The 12,213-nt window shown below is 39.2% G+C and overlaps 1 protein-coding gene across 1 annotated transcript in view; it reads right to left on the minus strand.

Moving 5' to 3' along the window:
* LOC145978172 (thyroid peroxidase-like) overlaps positions 1–12,213 on the minus strand; it is a 47,998-nt gene that overhangs the window by 5,207 nt on the left and 30,578 nt on the right. The gene's annotated exons all lie outside the window — the stretch shown is intronic.

A 12,213-nucleotide genomic window follows, 5' to 3' on the forward strand; every position in this document is an offset into this window, starting at 1 on the left:
TATATGTATAAATACTACACGTAACACTCTATCTCTGTAAAGAGTGTGAGTACTTTTTTGCTCAAATAGGAAAATAACCACAGCAAGTTTTTATGAGCAGCTACAGTATGTAACATTCTTATTCGTACACAAGGATTTTTAAAGAAAATGCTTTAATATCTGAAAGGAAATTCACTCTTTTGAAATTGTTTCTTTACAATTCAAAAACTAATATCATTAGGAACATAAAATCTTACCCAAATTCCGTATAACCAATGACAATAATAAATTCAATGAAACTGAGAGAGAAACATGCCATTTTTTGTACAACTTTTCAATTCGTACACTTAATAATATAAAGGAAAAAAGTATATTCAGAGCAAATTGACTGACAGTTCTAATACTTTGATGCGTATCCTTTGGCTTTAATTACTGCTTGACACCTGTTCTTCATAGAATTAACCAGTTTCCGACATGTTTCAGAGCTTATTTTATTCCACTCGGCTTGCACAACAGTTTTCAACTCTTGTTTGGACTTGACGCCTGCTTTATGGAGTCGCCTCTTCAAAATTGATCATAAATGCTCAATGGGATTTAAGTCTGGACTTTGAGCTGGTGTTTGTAGTAGTTTGGGTACATTCTATATTAGCCAATTCATGTTAACTTGCGCCTTATGCTTACTGTCATTGTCTTGTTCGAATCTGTAGATAGGCGGCATTGCCATTTTTTGGGCACTCTGCCTTACATTGTTCTTCAATATGTCCAAATAGACATATGCATCCATGATACCGCCAATGAACTGGATGGTACCAACACCTTTGGACGACGTACAGCCCCAAATAAGTAATGACCCATCACCGTGTTTAACTGTTGGAACTGTGTTAATGTGATCATTGTCTTTATTTGATTTTCTCCAGACCCTATTTATCCCATCTGACCTGTATATATTAATCTTGGACTCGTCTGATCATATGACACTATACCAAAATTCCTGGTCCTTGTGGATGTGCTCTTTCGCGAATGAAAGTCTATTCCTGCGATTCACCTTATTTACATACGGCCTCTTTTGTGGCATTCTGCCATGATATCCATGCTTCCACAAGGCACGTCGGACAGTTTGATCGGACATCATCTTGCCTGCAACATTTTCTACTAACGGTCGTAACTGAGGAACACTTAGTCACACTTAGTCGCGGGTTTTCTCGCACTCTTTTTAAAATAAAGCGTTCATCACGTTTATTCAACCGTCTCTCTTTTGGTTTTCTCGGCACATTCTGTGTTGAACCTTCCTCTCTAAATTTGTTTACTATGTATTGAACTGTTAAGTGTGATTTATTGACTGTTTGTCCATTTTTTCTTAACGAATAACCTCTAAGGGTCAAATTTATAATATCATCCTTCAGATAGGAACTCAGTTCCTTCACCTTGCCCCTTTTGAACACGCTGATAGATAGACGATAGGCCTACAACAATGGGCCCGTTCCGAAAGTCGCACGAGTTGAACGCGTTAAACGAGTTATGGTAACTGGCCGTTCCATAAGTGCTTCCGTGCGTTTCGTGAGTTTCATTATGCTGTCCCAAAAGTCGCATTCCGTGCGTTTCGTGCAAGAACGAGATTCACCAAACGCACGGGCCAGGATGCTGGTTTGTTCCGTGAAAATCGTCTGCTCCTTGCAGACAAAGCGCGTGCTGGTGAATTCAAACTGCACTAGTTCGGAAAATGTATTATAATTTTAACAGATAGCGATATGAAGCAACATGCACAAGATAAGTATGCCTTGACCGTTCTTAGAATGTGATTAAAATGAGTAACAGTGGCCATAATAGAGTTTATTTTTGCCATAAGGACATTCCTTCCGCTGACGCCATGCGTGTCCCATAAGTCTGTAAAATAACTGGTTTCACCAGATTCACGAGCCCAGTTATTTTCGTTGAATGCGTTCGTTTCGTTAAGACTTTCGGAACGCACCCATTATCTACACCAGCATTCCGCTTGACGGGGAGCTCGCCTGCATGTTCAAACTTGTTACGAAGTTGCAACCTGCACGAAATCGCCCGAATAGCGGTGGCGCTGTATGCGAGGAAGATTGAAACTCTTGCCTGTACGAATAACAATGTTGCATGAAACAGCGTGTTTTTCTCTTTTCACACAAATTATATGCACTTTGAACGTACATTTTTATTGACATTTGTTGGTGAAACCTTCATTAACATTAATTTCCAGGTACATATGAAAATGATTATATTTACTAGTAGATATGACATTTTTTCCTCGGAAATTCTATGTGTACGAATAACAATGTTACATACTGTACAACCTTGTTTAAATCCAAAGATTTTGCAAGCTCTTTCTCAAAGGACAGAATAGATGGAGCGCTAAACCAATTCGATTACGAAAGGTAACATTTTATTTGCCGCAAGCAGCCATTGATGAGGGTATGCACATTTCAATATCATGAAGCTTATAAAGTTCGTAAAAGGCAATTATCAATATTTCAACTATTGCAAGCAGCTGCTGAATGGTCTTCCTTCCTGCCTCAGTGTGCCATAACTTTAAACTGTCCAAATCACAACAGTATGGAGCGGCGAAAGATTGTAGCTTTTCGTGCTACAGAACAAACTTAAAAAAGTAGGCATCAAATAAACAATATATCCCTTGAATAGAAAGTGTGTTAATTTCTCTGCCATGATGAAATATCTTACTTTTTCTTGTTCAACGACTGGAATTCAGAACTTCGGGCAATGGGGAGGATGAGAGTTAAATATCATCCACTTAAGTGGTGTCACATTCAAGGAACAAACATATTTCCAATACAATTTCAACTTTACTAGCAGACAACTACTATTGACATAAAAGCAATGAATATAGTTGCAATTCTTGCAGTGGGCATTTTGATTGGTGAAAATAACTGCTGAAGATTTCAATTTTATTTTAGAATATATTATGCATAAATACTGAACAGAATTGGACCAAGAGTTTTAGAAGTGCTTTAAAGACTGATTCTTCTGCACGGAATTAAGTTTGGTCACTATGGTGGTACTGCAGCAATTATTTGCTAACCTCACAAATTATATATATTTTTTTGTAGTCCCACCGTTTTACAGTAATCTATCTTAAATTTTCTGGGTAAAATTCATTCATATAGCCCCAAATAATCATTAATAGGACTGCGAGCAAGAAAATTGCCCAAGCCTGCTGATACGAGGGGGTATCCAAAAGTTTTAATTATAATAAAGAAGTTATAGAGATATTTACATGAAACTTTTTGTGCATAATCAGTGTCATTGCCATTCATACTTGTGCAAATATCAAATATATGTCTAAAGTAGTTTTCTTTTCACAGGCTGTAGAAGACATCAACCTGTATGATGAACAAAATTGAAGCCCGAAGTGTCATAAAGTTCCTCCATTTGAAGGGCAACAACGCACGCCAAATCCACGACGAAATGAAAGCTGTCTATGGGGATGAAAGCCCATCATATGACACGGTTGTGAGGTGGAAGAGGAACTTTCAAAGTGGTCACATGTCCCTGACAGACGAGCCACGAGCGGGTAGACCCTCAATCAAGGATGATCTTGCCATGGTGAAGAAAGTGGAGGCCGTTATCCTCGACGACAGAAGATCGACCATGGAAAGAGTGATGGCGGAGACTGGACTAAGTTACGGAAGTGCGTGGAGGATTATTCATGAGTAACTGTACATGAATAAGGTGTCTGCACGCTGGGTACCTCGCTTGTTGACACCTCTTCAAAAGCAAACTCGCCACGACTTTTCCCAGCAGAATTTGACTCTGTTGGAGCGGAATGTAGACGATTTTTTGCTCGTCTCGTCACTATGGACGAGTGCTGGGTATACCTCTACGATCCGAAGACCAAAGAAATGGAAACATCCATCCTCCCCCCCCCCTCCAAAGAAGGCGAAGGTCCAGAAATCTGCCGGGAAGGTGATGCTGTCCGTTTTTTGGGATAGCCGCAGGGTAATCTTCACCGATTACCTTCCGAAGGGCGAGACCCTCAACAGCGATTACTACTGCAACCTTCTGGAGAAACTGCTTGATGCATTGAAACAAAAACGTCGTGGCATGATCAGCAAAGGCGTCCGTCTCCTGGCCGACAATGCACCCGTCCATACGGCCCAAGCATCCGTTGTCGCCGCCCACCGGTTAGGCTATGAACTTTTGCAGCATCCACCTTATTCGCCTGATCTTGCGCCAAACGACTTCTTCCTCTTTCCCGTGATGAAGAAACCACTTCGTGGTCGGCGATTTGACGACAGAGAGGATGTCATTTTCGAAGTGGAACAGTGGTTTTCGAGCAAAGCGGAGGACTTCTACAAAGAGGGCTTGAAACAGGTGAAGAAACGCTGGCAAAAATGTGTGACTCTGCAGGGAGACTACGTGGAGAAGAACTAACTTTGACCACTGCAAGTGACTATTGTATGTTTTTTTTATATCATAGTGATAATTAAAACTTTTGGATACCCCCTCGTATTCGCACCGTATCTCAATGATTACTTGATTGAATTTGTATTAAGGTCTATTATATGCACAGAGACTAATCGGAATGAGGGCTACAGGTAGTTTTGGAATTGAATTGAATTGTTTTTTGAAGTCCACATTATTCACAGATAAGTTAATCGGGACTGAACCTACAGTTTTAAAGTGGGATCCGAACCACTATGCAATATGCCTCTACCGGGTATCAAACTCAGGACCCCTTCATTACAAGGCGACGGCGTTGGCATTACGCCATTGGGGAAGCCCTTCTAGTGGAATCTGAACGACTTAATGAAATGTTACCTCCAACGGGGATCAAACCGCCACAGGCTGAACCTCACCCTTTAATAAATAGAATTTGAATTGAACCCGGAACCCATTGATATCAAGGCAGGAAATTTATCGCTAGACTATGTGGGTTGGGAAGCCAATTTTAATATTTCCAATGTTTAGCATTTAGGAATTTGGTAGTTTGTGTCCACACAGCAGAACCTTTAGTTCCAGAACCTAACTTGACTGAAGTTAAAGATGCTATTAAAAGGCTAAAGAATAACAAAGCACCTGGCTTTGATTTAATACCAGCTGAGTTAATTAAATATGGTGGAAATTCATTAATATGTCAAATTCATAAATTAATTTGTTTAATATGGAATAAAGAAGAAATCCCTCAACAGTGGAAAGAATCCATAATTGTTCCTGTGTTTAAAAAAGGTGATAAAATGAACTGCAATAATTACCGTGTAATTTCTCTACTCTCAACAACATACAAAATATTGTCTAACATTCTTTTAACAAGACTAACCCCATATGCTAATGAAATTATAGGTGATTATCAATGTGGATTTAAACGTAACAGATCAAGATCAAATTTTTCACATCAGACAGACACTTGAAAAAAAGTGAGAATATAATCAAAATGTCCATCAGCTATTCATTGATTTCAAAAAAGCATATGATTCGGTCAAAAGAGATAAATTATATAATATATTAGTAGAGTTTGGAATACCTAAGAAGCTTGTTAGTATGATAAAAAATATACACCAGTGAAACAGAAAGTAAAATTCGTGTAGGTATTAATATGTCTGACAAATTTACAATTCATGATGGGTTAAAACAAGGAGATGCATTATCTCCATTGCTCTTTAATTTTGCCTTAGAATATGCTGTTAGGAAGGTAAAAGAAACTAAAGAAGGACTAAAATTAAATGGTGTGACTCAGTTGTTAGCATATGCAGATGATGTAGACTTACTAGGGGATGATGTGATTACAATTAAGAATAATGCTAAAATATTTTTCAAAACTGCTAAAGAGATAGGTTTGGAAGTTAACAAAGAGAAAACTAAATATATGCTTACAGGCCGAAACCAAGTGTTAGGTAATAATCAAAATCTAATTATTGATAACAACTCGTTTGAACCAGTTTCCAAATTCAAATACTTAGGAGTAATATTAACAAATGAAAATTATATTAAAGAGGAAATAAAAAGTAGGCTTAATTCAGGAAATGCATGTTACTTCTCTCTTCATAAACTTTTGTCTTCTCGTTTAATATCTAAGAAACTAAAAGTTAAAATATACAAAACAGTAATTTTGCCTGTAGTATTATATGGATGTGAAACTTGGTCCCTTACATTGAAAGAGGAACATAAATTGAGAGTATTTGAAAATAAGATTCTTAGGAAAATCTTTGGACCTAAAAGGGATGAGGAAACAGGTGAGTGGAGAAGGTTACATAATTTAGAACTACATAATTTGTATTCATGTCCAGATATTATTAGAATAATTAAATCAAGAAGACTTAGGTGGGCAGGCCATGTGGCACGAATGGGAGAGGAAAGAGGAGTTTACAGGATTCTTGTTTTCTGAAACCTGATGGTAAGAGACCTGTAGGAAGGCCAAGACGAAGATGGAGGGACAACGTTGAGATGGACCTAAGGGAAATCGGTAGAGATGGAAAAGAGTATATAGAACTTGCTCAAGATAGGGAAAGATGGAAGGCCTGTGTTGCTGCAGCCATGAACCTTCGGGTTTAAGAAGGCTAGGGAGTTAGTTAGTTAGTTTTTGGTAGTTTGTGTACTCTTTGATTCTTTAATATTTGCAGCGATAAGGATAGGAAGGCTTGTGTTGTGTTGCTGCAGGCATAAACCTTCGGGTTTAAGAATGCTGGAGAGTTAGTTACTTAGAATAGATATAACGATGAAACCAATGAGAGAACATCTCTAACTCTCATGCACTTTTCGGTACTCCAATGAGGAACTAACAAACAGAAAGGAAACATAACGCTTCTTTAGATTTTGAGCGTCGTCCTACTTATAAAAAATCATTTGTCACACCTGTTAGACGTATTCCGAGATATAGTGATACGATTTTCACAAACTAATAATTGTACACATTTAGCCATCAACAATCAAAGAACAATCTCACAGCCACTGAATACATGCATCTTCCAGGCAGGGAACAGATTTCATAGGAAGTTTGGTGACTCAAGATTGGCAAATTATTTAGTATCGAATGACCAGTGGCCCATTGATTTCAGAGCACATCGTAATAAAGTAATTGTGATCTAACCGAACTAGAAAATGTACTTGGATATTGTACTTGCCCCAATGGAAGTTTTATCATGGGAAAATGTAAATTTTACTTTTATAAGTTTTCGGCCGAAGTGCATTTACCGTGCTACAAAAATCTAGGGGGGCTACTGGGGAGGCTGAGGCCTGGTTTGGGGGAAGGGGCTTCAGTCCCCCCTAGCCCCCCCCCCCCCGTAGAGCCATCCCTGCTCGTCTAGTTTAGTTTATGAATTCAGTTCCTGCAACAAAGCGCAACGCAGTATAGTTTCTGTAAGAGCAAGTTACTGGGCATAATTTGGTTATAGATTGAGAAATGAATTGATCGATATGAATTGCTTACTTTTTTTGTTTTTGCGAATGGCAATACATCGAAATGATAAATATTATGGATGTGTTGTGGAACCTTTTGTGTGTGAAACACTGGCCCTGCCTGCAAAACTATTGCTACATTCAGACAGAAAAGAAAGACAAAACTTAAGCACTCGAACTGTAAACAAGCTGTGTTCTATTGGTATGAAGACAAAGGAAGGATGTAAACAAATGGACAAAGGCAGACAAGCAGAAAGGATGTTCCTCTCTCAACGCCTACTCTTCTTAGGAAAGGAAAGCTGTGCTGATTTTTCCCGTCTTTTGTTAGGGAACGAAACACCGGCAAGAGCACAAAGCCAATGCAATGCAGCCATAAAGGAAATGTCTATCATAAACTATAAACCACAATTCCTCGTACGAAATCACTGCATATTTAACATAGACAAAAAGGTTCAACGCCACAAAACACGAATTTCACACAAAGAAATGCAAGAAACGGTAAGCGTACTTGTACAAGTATCCTTAATTTTATGAGTAATATTCACTGCATTTATGAAACATTTACAATGGATAATATTCAACATGACGTCATCACGTAGTGATGTTCGGGAAGAAACATCATGACGTCCGGCAAACAGATTCGCGGATGTTAAGGAAAGAATCTGAGAAGCCTTCTTACAGCTTGCGATATTTTACACGTGCACATTCCTCATATGATCACGATAATCATACCTTGAATCAATTCGGCAAAGACATGGGCGTTGGAAGAGGGGGGGGGGGGTCGAACCGGTCGCATATTCTTATCGAATGTGCCGATTTTATTGTCCTCAGACAAACTTTAAACACTCTCCCCCCCCCCCCCAAAGAAACTTTTTGAGAAGAGAGGGTTTTTTATACTGTCTCTGAGGAAGTTTTTAGCATCTCCTTGCCTTTTGCAACGTGTTGTGTATGTTCAGTGGTGTGCCCAGGATTTTCGAAAGGATGGGGTTAGACATACATTTTTTAGTAGTCATCCCTCATTTTGCCATCTTTCCTGCATTTGATGTTCTCTTTTTTTAGGAATTCTGGTCCAAAGGGGGGTTATAACCAGTGATGTGCCGTAGACTATAAGTTTACGTCTACATGCGTTGTCTACGCGTAATCTACACGAAGATTACATTGGCTTATAGTTTATATAGTCTACTGTATACAATGCAAACAACAGGGAAGAAAGAAATTCCAGTGCTTTTTGAAAGAGAAAGTATTTTTTTCTTCAAACATATCTGTAATCTGGGCCTACAACCAACTTAAGACCATCCGACGTAATCAAAGTTATCTAATTTTCAATAACGAGAGGAAAATGGAGTATCGGAAGAAAAACAAATGAGAGCCATAGTGAAAATTTACATTATTTTTTACACTGACAAAAGGGAAGGCTAAAAATATTTTTTGTCTTGTTACTGCATAGGAAAGTGCATGTGTCTTTAAAGCAGATTTTTTCACGTGAGAAATGGTGGAAATAGAAATAAATCAAATCTTGTCATCCTATTCCACGGACATGCATTTTTTGGGGTGTGTCACGACAAGCGTATTTTGCAGTTCAATTAATACCTAGTGAATTGGTTGAACGCAAATAAATACTTAAAACACTTATTTCTGGGCAGTGGAATACTTCACGCTCTCTATGTCCACCTGCTGATGCCGGTTGCTGCTTCTAGAATGATGTGCGTGCCTTGCACGGAGAACGCCGAGCGCCATGTTGTCTACGTTCATTATGTAGATTACATAGTCTACACGTAGAATGTAGACAATCGTTGTTTACGCGTAGAGGCACATCACTGGAACCCCACCCACCCACCCTTTGGGCACGCCACTCTGTATGTTCTCTGCGCAGGTTCCTGACTTTTTACATCCCTTTTTTAACTTTCAGGTAAGGATTTTATGTAAGAGGAATTTCCTCGTATACTATGAAGGGTGCAAAATGTCAATATGTGCCGACGCATTTAAAACAAATTAACTCATTTATACAAAGGTATATTATTATCACTGGCGTACGACGAAATTTTGAGAACATATAAATTTTGAAATGAAAGCAGTATGGAACTCTGGGTGGGTGATAAATGCAATCCCCCGCCCCACCCTTTTAAATGTCCAAAGGGAAAAGAAGAAATTGAGAATTCGTCGCCTCAAACCTTAACCTTATTTCTCCCTCCCTAATCAGCACCTTCGCCCTTTATTTTGCACCTCCTACTTGGAAAGCCGCGCTGATGATTGTTACACTTTTGTTCAACAGGGAAACAAAAGCGAGCGCATGATTTTCCCTTTCTAGCCAGCGGATAGGTGCCGCCTCGTGCCTCAATGCACGCTCGCCTTTGCACCACTGACCTACTCAGCACCTGTCGTCACGGCTATTCAATGTCCACCGCAGAGTTGCCAACCGTATTAACATTTCACTATATCTGCTGGATTTTCAATTTGCTCCGAACGATATTTGTGTCACTTAACGGAAAAAATTCAACAATTACATAATTTCCTCAGACTTATTTAAGAATTTGAATAACATATTTGTGAAATTGGCACAAAAATTATAATACAGTAGACTCCATTTAATTCGAACAGAAGTTTATTCGCCTTGAAATCATCTTTAATGATGTGATGCTTTTCTTAATTCGAATTTCGGATAATTCGAACTCTTTTCATGTCCCCTTGGAGTTCCAATTAAAAAGATTACGACTGATAGTATGTTATATGTTTTATTGTTCTTATTTTACGATTCATTTCTTCCTTTTTTAGGTAAAAATAAAGTGCTCCCCTGTGCTTAGCACCACGCCATGAAGGCGTATAGGGGGTGTGGGGGTAACGCCCCACACTTTCTTCATCCGGTCGTGAGTGGAAACCCCCCCAGGGTTTCCCCCCAGGTACCCATGCCATTCGACGCTGGGTGGGCGCCGGGGCCGCTTCCAACGTTAGAAAAGTTCACGAATTTGAACCGGCCGGGGATCGAACCCGGGACCTTTAGCATTGTAGTCAGAATAATGATTAAATAAAATCCATGAAAGGAAAGCTCAAAGGATTACTCATGTCCATGACAGGATTAGAATTCAGAACTTTCGGTGACTAGACGCACTACATGCGCTCAGCCGTCGAGATGAGTAGACAATTCTGCATCTAAGAGTTGGCAACACTGGCACATTTAAGCTCCATCTCTCTTCTGCACTTTCTCCGCACCAAGATATGAATGGAGGAGTGAAGAAGCTCTTCCTCGACCTGCGGGGAAGTGCGATCGAGCACAGCGCGCGAAAATCTTCCGTTGACTCATACCTTCGGCTACCTAGGACCGGGACGCCTATCCAGCGTCCAGCCATCCTTTTCTCTAAGGGAGCTTTCAGATCGAAGCGACACGGGAGTTTCGTACCCCATACCGAAGAGATAAGATGCAAACAGGACGGGCCCCTTCAGTCTATGGAAGCTTTCAGACCGAAGCGACACTTGTCTCTTGGAAACAAACCTTCAGAAATAAATGTAACTTTTCGAACCGAAGTGGCACGACAAGCTGCACGTGTCGCTAGTTGCTTGCGAGTCGTTTGGACTGGACTGATTTTTTAATACCCTGGACCGTGTCGCCTCTGTCTGTTGTTCGCAAATCCGATACTACTAATGCGATATCATGATACTACTCCACAAAATCAAGTATAACAAAAACGTCAATATGATTTTCTTTAAACTGACATGGAACATGAGGCAGAACCCGTTCTCAATAATAAAATAGAAGAGAGGTTATTCCTTTTCAGTTTGTCGCTTCTATACTCTTCCATCTCCACAGTTAATCATATTTTAGTAATAACGGAGTGGACTTTTGCACCCCAGAGATATCTGGGAAAAAGTAATGTAAATTGAATTGTGAAATTGTAGCGATATTTTATTACTAATAATATTGTTTTCTGTGATTTACAGGCTGTAAGTGAAAGCAATTTACTGCCATGTTTAACAAATAACGAGAGAATGTTTTCACCAGAGACATTAAAATCATGTTGACATACAGTAGAGGTGTGTGGGACGGCGGAAAGTCGAAAACGGTTCATCAACAAAGTAATAGATGTTTATGGAAAGGATGGGTTGGGTTGAGTTGGTGTTTAAAGTCCACTTTATGCACAGTAACGCTAATCGGGACTGGATCTACAGTATAAAGTAGGATCCGAACCACTATGTACCTCCACCGGCTATCGCACCCGGAACCCCTTGATTACAAGGCAACGACGTTTATGGAAAGGAAGCGAATACAGTTTCTATGTATTTAAATAGTGGACTCAAGTCTGAACTTGTCAACAACACCAAAGTATTTTCAAGTCAATTTCAGTTCTATGATTTGTAAAATAATAATACTAATAAAGTAAAATTCAAGTTTATATGACTGAAGGGCAAGTTATGAAATCTTAATCTGTCCCCTGAAAAGAATCCTGTGGGAGGCTTTGATTAATAACCCTCATTAACCCTATTAGTGATACTGGTTCGAACACGCTTATTTTTCACTTGTCATCAGTTAACTGAACTGTAATGAATATCCACTCGAAAACTTAACGATGAAATATAACCTAAATGTTTTGTAAACTATACTTTTATGCACAAGCTTCATACGCAGGGAAGCCTGTTCTGAAATGTCGTAATGATGGGGGAGATATCCGTAAACAAGTAGTTTTTTGAAGTAAGTGGTTACTTGTAAGGATGTTACAAGTAACAGTTACTTTTTAGGAATTAGCTACTTTTAAAAGTAAATCTATAACCTAAAATTGCAATAGAAGTAATGTTATCAACATTTGTAACGTGGGAGAATTTGCTTCCAGCAATGTGTCTTCACTAGATGCTACGGTGAAAGGATATCGT

Source organism: Lepisma saccharinum, chromosome 24, assembly GCF_977018435.1.
Source record: "Lepisma saccharinum chromosome 24, izLepSacc3.1, whole genome shotgun sequence".
Classification (NCBI taxonomy): Eukaryota; Metazoa; Arthropoda; class Insecta; order Zygentoma; family Lepismatidae; genus Lepisma; species Lepisma saccharinum.